General features: G+C 41.5%; 1 non-coding gene across 1 annotated transcript; it reads right to left on the bottom strand.

Moving 5' to 3' along the window:
- Positions 1-1,298: 1,298 nt before the first annotated feature.
- LOC148547792 (small nucleolar RNA R71) lies at positions 1,299-1,406 on the bottom strand. Its single transcript, XR_015897254.1, has one exon. It is a non-coding gene; the product is annotated as a small nucleolar RNA R71 (small nucleolar RNA).
- Between the last annotated feature and the right edge of the window lie 7,315 nt (positions 1,407-8,721).

Here is an 8,721-nt window from a genome sequence, read left to right as displayed (position 1 = left end):
AAATTTCAAAAAAATATTTTCCAAAATCTTTTTCTTAATTTTACATCATAATTTTCGAAAATAACAATAACAATTAATGTTTTGATTCAAAAATTTCAAGTTTGTTACTTACTTGTAAAGAAAGATTCGAACTTTAAGTTCTAGAATCATATCTTGTGATTTCTTGTGAATCAAGTCATTAATTGTGATTTTAAAAATTCAAATCTTTTTCAAAAACTAATTTCTATCATATCTTTTCAAAAATATCTTCTTATCTTATCTTTTTCAAAAAAAAAAATTGATTTCAAAATATCTTTTCTAACTTCCTAACTTCTTATCTTTTCAAAATTGATTTTCAAAATTTGTTTCAACTAACTAACTAACTTTTTGTTTGTTTCTTATCTTTTTCAAAACTACCTAACTAACTCTCTCTCTAATTTTCGAAAATATCTTCCCCCTTTTTCAAAAATTTCTTTTTAATTAACTAATTATTTTTACTTTTTATTTTAAAAATTTTCGAAAAAAAAATTACTAATATTTTTCAAAAACTATTTTCGAAAATCACTAACTCTTTTTCAAAAATTATTTTCGAAAATTCTCCATCTCTCTCATCTCCTTCTATTTATTTATTCATCTACTAACACTTCATCTCACCCAAATTCGAACCGCCTCTTCCATCTGTGTTCGAATTTCTTCTTCTTCTTTTCTTCTACTCACACTGGGACCTTTACACTGTGGTAAAAAGGACCCCTATTATTATTATTTTTCTGTTCTCTCTTTTTCATATGAGCAGGAGCAAAGACAAGAATATTCTTGTTGAAGCAGATCCAGAACCTGAAAGGACTCTGAAAAGGAAACTAAGAGAAGCTAAAATACAACAATCCAGAGATAACCTTTCAGAAATTTTCGAACAAGAAGAGGAGATGGCAGCCAAAAATAATAATAATGCCAGGAGAATGCTTGGTGACTTTACTGCACCTAATTCCAATTTACATGGAAGAATCATCTCCATTCCTGCCATTGGAGCAAACAACTTTGAGCTGAAACCTCAGCTAGTTTCTCTGATGCAGCAGAACTGCAAGTTTCATGGACTTCCATCTGAAGATCCTTTTCAGTTCTTAACTGAATTCTTGCAGATCTGTGATACTGTTAAGACTAATGGAGTAGATCCTGAAGTCTACAGGCTCATGCTTTTCCCTTTTGCTGTAAGAGACAGAGCTAGAGTGTGGTTGGACTCTCAACCCAAAGACAGCCTGAACTCTTGGGATAAGCTGGTCACGACTTTCTTAGCCAAGTTCTTTCCTCCCCAAAAGCTGAGCAAGCTTAGAGTGGATGTTCAAACCTTCAAACAAAAAGATGGTGAATCCCTCTATGAAGCTTGGGAAAGATACAAACAGTTGACCAAAAAGTGTCCTTCTGACATGCTTTCAGAATGGACCATCCTGGATATATTCTATGATGGTTTATCTGAATTAGCTAAGATGTCATTGGATACTTCTGCAGGTGGATCCATTAACAAGGCTTTAATAATGATGGAAGAAATAGGTTTAGCAATAGCAAGTCTTTTCCATCATCCACTCAGCAACAGAAAGAGAACTCTGAACAAAATACTTTTAATTTAGCAAACTTAGTCTCTGATCTATCCAAGGCCACTGCAAGTTTCATGAATAAAACAAGGTCTTCCATTAGAAATTTGGAAGCACAAGTGGGCCATCTGAGTAAAAGGATCACTGAAATCCCTCCTAGTACTCTCCCAAGCAATACAGAAGAGAATCCAAAAGGAGAGTGCAAGGCCATTGACATAAGCACCATGGCCGAACCCAAAGAAGGAGAGGAGGATGTGAATCCCAAGGAGGAAGACCTCCTGGGACGTCCAGTGACCAATAAGGAGCTTCCCTCTGAGGAACCAAAGGACTCTGAGGCTCATCTAGAGACCATAGAGATTCCATTGAACCTCCTTATGCCCTTCATGAGCTCTGATGAGTATTCCTCTTCTGAAGAGAATGAGGATGTTACTGAAGAGCAAACTGCCAAGTTTTTTGGTGCAATCATGAAGCTGAATGCCAAATTACTTGGACGACCCAGTGCACTTGCTGGTTAGTTGTGCGAAGTTGTGAACCATGGTATTGGCATCATGTTTTTGGCGCCATTACCAGGGAAAGAAAGAGCGATGAATTTTACATAATCAAAGTGTAATCACAATTTCTGCGCACCAACTACGCAATGCACTTGCTACTTTTCAGCGGTGTATGACAAGTGTCTTTTCCGATCTGATGGAGAGTTGTCTGAAAGTCTTTATGGATGACTTCAGTGTTTATGGAACTTCATTTGATTGTTGCTTAGAGAACCTGGCCAAGGTCTTAGCTAGATGTGTTGACACTAACCTTGTCTTGAACTTTGAAAAATGTCCCTTTATGGTAAGACAGGGTATAGTGTTGGGGCATGTAGTATCTGGTGAAGGCATTTCTGTAGACCCGGCCAAGGTCAATATTATCACCACTTTACCTCACCCCTCATCTGTGAGGGAGGTCCGCTCGTTTTTGGGATATGCAGGATTTTACATGTGCTTTATTAAGGATTTTAGCAAGATTGCCTTGCCATTGTCGCGCCTACTCCAAAAAGATGTGGACTTTGAGTTTGACAGTGCATGTGTGAGTGCATTTGAAGAGCTAAGGAGAGTTCTTACCACTGCACCGATTGTGCGAGGCCCCAACTAGATGCAGCCATTCGAGATAATGTGCGATGCGTCAAACTATGCTGTAGGTGCCGCGCTTGCATAGTGCGATGGTAAACTTCCTTATGTCATTGCTTACTGTTCCGAGGGTTACCTGAAACTGTAGGTTAATCTCGGAGGAGATCTTCTGTATAGGTCAGAGCTGACGTGTCCGGCTGGTGAGTAGCGGCCAGAGCGGTTGGGTCCGACTTGTTGAACTTGGTGATGCAGCTGATCCTTTATCACCGGAGGGTGGGGGGTACCTGCAAGGGACTCCAATGCTTAAGTTAGCAAGGGTATTAAACAGGATTTTAGTAGAATCAGAGTATGAGTTATACCTGGGTGCTCCAGTGTATTTATAATGGTGTGGAGTGACCTTTTTAGATAAGATAAGTTAGTTATCTTTATCTTATCTTATCTTATCTTTGGGTGAGGTCAGCTTATCTTCAAGGGAACCGCCTTTATCTCTATATGCTTGTGCTGCCTTTGGATTTGGGTCATATTCCTCGAGTTGGGCCCTTTTTTGGGCTTTCCTGTCGATTTGATCGAGCTCTTTGAGAAGAGGTCGGATGGTTTGACCTGAAGAGGTCGGTCGCTTTATCATTAATCATCCCGGGTCGGACAGCTCGACCCAGGGTATGAACAGTGCCCCTGCTCGAGCTTGGTCTTTTTTTTTTTTGAGGTCGAGTCTTAGTTTTAGGACTTCGAACCTTTTTCTGGTGAAGCCGAACTCGAACATTCTGTCGACTTTATCTTTGTAGAGTTCTTTTTTTGAATGTGGAACGTTTCTTCTTTCGTTTCCTCTGAAAGCGCGCGTGTTTGTATTAGTGTCTTAGCCTTGGGAATGTGCGAGGGTTTAATACCCTCATTAATTGGTTTTAATGCTCCGTTTCTCTTGGCTTTTTATTTTGAATTTTGCCCTCAAGAAACGGTTTTCCCTTTTCTGTAACTTTCCTCTTTTCTTTGTTCTTCTGTTTCGCCTGAAGCTTGCCTTTTCATTTTTCTCTGCGACGCTGTGTCTTGGTACTTTGTTGGCATTTTGCTCGAGAGAAACTTTCGTCGCTCCGGCTTCCAACTTTCTTCAGAGCTCTTTCTCCTTTTTTCCGATTGGTTTTTCCTTACTTTCTTTGTTGCTTGTGTTATGTTATTTCTGGAAAAAAGTTTGAACCTTTTGTATCGCCGTGCATCTTCCTTAAAGCTTGAATCTTTTGTATCGCTGCGCGTCTGCTTGTTTGCTATTGTGGGGTTTTTTTTCTTGCTTTTGAAATGGTCCTTCTCTACTCTAGGGTTCGTACTGCTTATTTTTCTTCTTTTGCGAACTGCATGAACCTTCTTGCTTTCTCGAAAGATTGCTCCTTTGATGTCTTTCGCCATGTTGATAGTTTTCTTTGCTAATGAATTTTGTAAAAGATAACGATGCTTGTTATTTCTGTGAAAAAGGTTATGTCTTTGATGGCTTTTTCTTGATACGTTTTGTTATTTGGTTGCTTTCATTTGTTGACCAAACTGAGACTGTGGGTCTGGAGCTTAGTTGTTTTGATGGTTTTATCTGTGGCTTGTGGTTTTCTACTCAGAGTGTTGCTTTAGTTGAAAGGGGTCATTATCTTTCTGTATCGAGGTGTAGGCTTGTAGGTTTTCCTGAGTCCTTGTTCTATTGACTGCCTCCAAAGGATGCCCCTAGATCTTTTTGGTGTGGGTCCTGGGGTTTTCTTTTGTTGTTTGTACTGAGTTGGATTATGTTGGCCGAGTTGTTTTGATTTTGTTCGAGATGTTTTTTAGTAATCCAATCTTCTTTTCTTGTTTGTAGGACTAGTTGGCCATGTCTTCTTGCAAAAATATTGTAGAGATGTCCTCTAAGGTCCCTGAGAGGATGTCTGATTGGTTGGACTCCCTTGTTTTAATGTGTGTTTCCGTGGTGAATGCTGAGTTCTGTGTGGAGCTTAGGAAACATCACCGCCTCTGTAAGAGTAGAGATCAAGAAAGGAATTATGAATTGGTAGCACCCGATTCTGAGGAGAGGGTTTGCTTCCCTGCTCTGACCCGGGGGGAGCGCCCTTTCTTTTATGCTTACGACTATTTTTTCAGCCAGTTGGATATCACTTTTCCCTGTACTTTTTTTGAAATCAATTTGTTGTGGTCGTGTAATGTAGCTCCATCCCAGCTCCATCCAAACTCCTGGGGCTTTATCAAAATTTTTCAGCTTCTTTGCTAAGAGTTGGACGTTACTCCTTCTCAAACTCTTTTCCTTTATCTGTTTGTTTTAACTAAGCCCGGGATTTCCTCAAAAAGGAAAGCCTCGTGGGTTTCCTTTAGATCTGCGCAAGGACATAAGATTTTTACCATGTATGACGAGTCCTTTAGGGACTTTGTTTCGGGGGTTACCTAAAACTGGAGGTCGATCTCGGTCGAGATCTTTTTGTACTGGTCGGTGCCGACGTGTCCGGCCGGCGGGGGGCGGCCGGAGCGATGGTGTCCGACTAGTTGGCTGGCTGCACTGTTGATTCCTTCATCACCGGAGGGTGGGGGGTACATGCAAGAGACTCTGATGCTTAAGTTAGCATGGGTATTAAGCAAGTTTTTAGTAGAATCAGAGTATGAGTTATACCTGGGTGCTCCAGTGTATTTATAGTGGTGTGGGCTGACCTTTCTGATAAGATAAGTTAGTTATCAGGTCTTATCTTATCTTATTTTGAATGAAGTCAGCTTATCTTCGAGGGAACCGCCTTTATCTCTATAGGCTTGGATTGCCTTTGGATTTTGGTCGTGTTCCTCTATTCGGGCCCTTTATTGGGCTTTCCTGTTGATTTGGCCGATCTCTTTAAGAAGAGATCGGATAGTCGGACCTAAAGAGGTCGGTCGCAATGTCGCTAAACTTCCCGGGTCGGACAACTCGACCCAGGGTATGAACAGTGCCCCTGCTTGAGCTCGGTCTTTTGCTTTGAGGTCGAGTTTTTTGACTTCGAACTCCTTATAGCGAAGCCGAACTCGAGCACTTTTGTCGATTCCTTTCTTTGTAGAGCTTTTTGAATGTAGAACGTTTTTTCTCTAAAAGCGCGCGCTTTTATATCGGTGCTTTAGAAACGTGCGAGGGTTTAATGTTTTCATTAATTTTAACATTAATTGCCCCGTTTCCCTTTGGCTCTTTATTTTGATTTTTGAAAACCCAGAAACGGTTTCTCTCCTTCACTCTTTTCGTAACTTCTTCGTAATTTCTTCCTTTGTTCTCTCACTCTCTGCCTTTCGCCCATATTTCTGCTTTTTTTGCGTTGCGGCGTCGCTCGGCGGTTTTTCTGGGCAGCTTCCGTTTCTGCACCTCCATTTTTCTCCTCGAAGCTTCTTTCGCCTCCAGGTTAGTCTCGTTTCGTGCTTTGCTTTTGTCTTTGTGATGAGGTTTTGATTTTGATCCTCCTTTAGAGAAAAGTTTGGATCTTTCTGTTTTCATTGTGTCCTGTTGTTGTTGAAATGTGCATTTCTGGGAGTTTTCTTCATCTTCTGCATGATCTTTTTTTGCTTTTGCTTTAATGCTTTGCATGTTCTTTGTTGTTTCTGATCTGATACCGTTTATCCAGAAGAATCTGTATCTGTTTCTTTATTTGACGATTGCTTTGCCTGATTCCAAAAAGGTTTGCATTTTTGATGGTTTCTTCTTGGTGTACTTGACGTTTTGGGATGGTTTCTGTAAGGCAATGTTTTTGAAGACTTTTGTGTTTTATTCTGATGGAAAATGCTTGCTGTTTGAAGCCTTCTTTTCTTGTTTTGAGAGATGCTGGGGTGCGAGAAGTAGATTTTTACTAGAAACCTTGCTTTATTATTGCCTCCAAAGGATGCCCCAGGACTTTGGTTTGAGTCTTGGGGTTTTCCTTTTCTATATGTTCGCCTGTATCGTATTGACTTATTTTCTCCCTTGTCCGAGATGTTTTTAGTAATCCCATATTCTTTTCTTACTTGTAGGATTAGTTGGCCTCATGTCTTCTTGCAATAACATTGTAGAGATGTCTTCCAGAGTTCCCGAGGGGATGTCCGATTGGCTGGACTCCCTTGTCTTGTTGTGTGTTTCTGTTATGGATGCTGAATTTTGCACAGAGCTGAGGAAGCGCCATAGGATTTGTGGTAACAGTGCTTGTGAGGGGGATTATGAGCTTGTTGCCCCTGATTCTGATGAGAGAGTTTGTTTTCCGACTTCCATCGAGGGGGAGCGTCCCTTCTTCTTTGCTTATGAATACTTCTTTAGCTAATTAAACGTTACTTTTCCTTTTATTACTTTTGAAACCGACCTGTTGTGGTCATGTAACATTGCTCCGTCCCAGCTTCACCCGAATTCCTAGGGTTTTATCAAAATATTTCAACTGCTTTGCCAAGAGTTAGGCATAACACCTTCTGAAACTCTTTTCCTTTATCTTTTCGTCTCGGCCAAGCCCGGAGGTTCCTCCAAAAAGAAAGCTTCCTGGGTCTCTTTCAGATCGGCCCAGGGGCATAAAGTTTTTGCCATGTATAATGAGTCGTTTAAAGATTTTAAGAACTATTTCTTCCGAGTTCGTGCTGTTGAGGGGGTCCGCCCCTTTTTTCTTGATGAAAATGATGAGCCCGCTTTTCCTCTAGAGTGGCAAAAGAATGTGAGAGTGCCACGTTATACATGGGATATGCTTAGTGAGGTTAAGCGGGCCTTTGTAGTTGTTCTTGAAGATCTGTGGGGGAAACCTCCCCATCTGGATATGAAGAGATTCTTGAGTGATCTATCTTTGGTTTGAACTGCTTTGGGTACTGTCTGACTTGTTTTTATACTTGCTTCTGAGCCTTTCTTCTCCTATGTTGTAACTTGTCTTTTGTGGTTGATTCTGTATTTTCAGAGATGTCGAAAAATAATGATTCTATGAAGGCCTACAAGAAGCCGAAGAAAGCAACTGCTGCTCTAAACATCTCGGCCAAGGCGGCCGGAGAGGAATTTTCTCAGGTTCCAGTGATGCCTCCTGTGCCGAGTTCTCCCGGACCGAGGAAAGAAATTCCTATTCCTCGGGTTCGTCTGGTCGATCCTCCACAATCTTCTGCTGCAGCTTCTGGTGCCCCTCCTAGTAAGAAGCAAAAAACAATTGAGCCTTTCAACCTTGACGCTCCTAACTTTGATGCGGTCGAGTTTGTAGATCAACAAATCGGTCCTTATGGTGTCCTCCCTATGGACGACGTGTCGCTTCTTCATCATTTTGATTATATAACTCGGAGTAGTATCAAGATGGCACACATGGAAGCGGCCCTATATCGAACTGCTCAAAGTCTTCCTCTCCATACCACTAAAGATTTTATGGAGGAGGCCAAACAGGAGTTTGATCGGATGAAAGGCTTGAAGGAAGAGCTTGAAGTGAAGGTGGCCAAGTTGGAAAAATATTTGGAGAATGAGAAGGGGAGTTCCATCTCTCTGGTGGCTTTTGTGAGGCTGGCCAAGGACATGGCTATGAGACATAAGGATAGTTATGTGACATCTTACCGGGAGGTGTTGCGCCTGAGGGAGGAGTTGGAAAATGCCCGAGCTAATTACTCCGAACTCCAAGGTCATCTTGTGGGTAGTGTAACTGCTGCCTATGAGAACCTAAAGGAACAAGTTCGGGTTATTGCTCCCGAGGCCAACCTGACCCTCTTTAGCCTAGATAACGTTGTCAGGGATGGCAGGATTGTCCCTGATGACGAGGATGATGATGATGTTGAACCTCCCCCTGTGTCCTCTGCCAAGGTGTCAACTTCTACTGTTCCTGCCGAGGTCGGCCCTCCCGCTTCTGATCCTGACTGTCAGATCTTAAACCAAGATGATGGTACTGTAGATGCTGTTCCTCTACAGACTCGCCCTCCGTCTCCTCGGACTGATGCTGCTAGAAAGTCTTCTGACCCTTAGCCCATTTATTCTGGATATTTACGTAGTTGGCCCGGCTTGTGGGCTTTTTAAACTCTTTATGTTTTGTTAACTGCTGGTACTTTCTCGTTGCTTGCCTAGCAACTTTTTGTTTTTGACAAACAAAAGTATCTTTCCAGCCTTTTGAGGT

Source organism: Arachis ipaensis, chromosome B8 (genome assembly GCF_059453495.1).
Source record: "Arachis ipaensis isolate K30076 ecotype BB chromosome B8, ASM5945349v1, whole genome shotgun sequence".
NCBI lineage: Eukaryota > Viridiplantae > Streptophyta > Magnoliopsida > Fabales > Fabaceae > Arachis > Arachis ipaensis.
The sequence above is the reverse complement of the archived record's forward strand: the minus strand, read 5'-3'. Positions and strand labels throughout refer to the sequence as shown.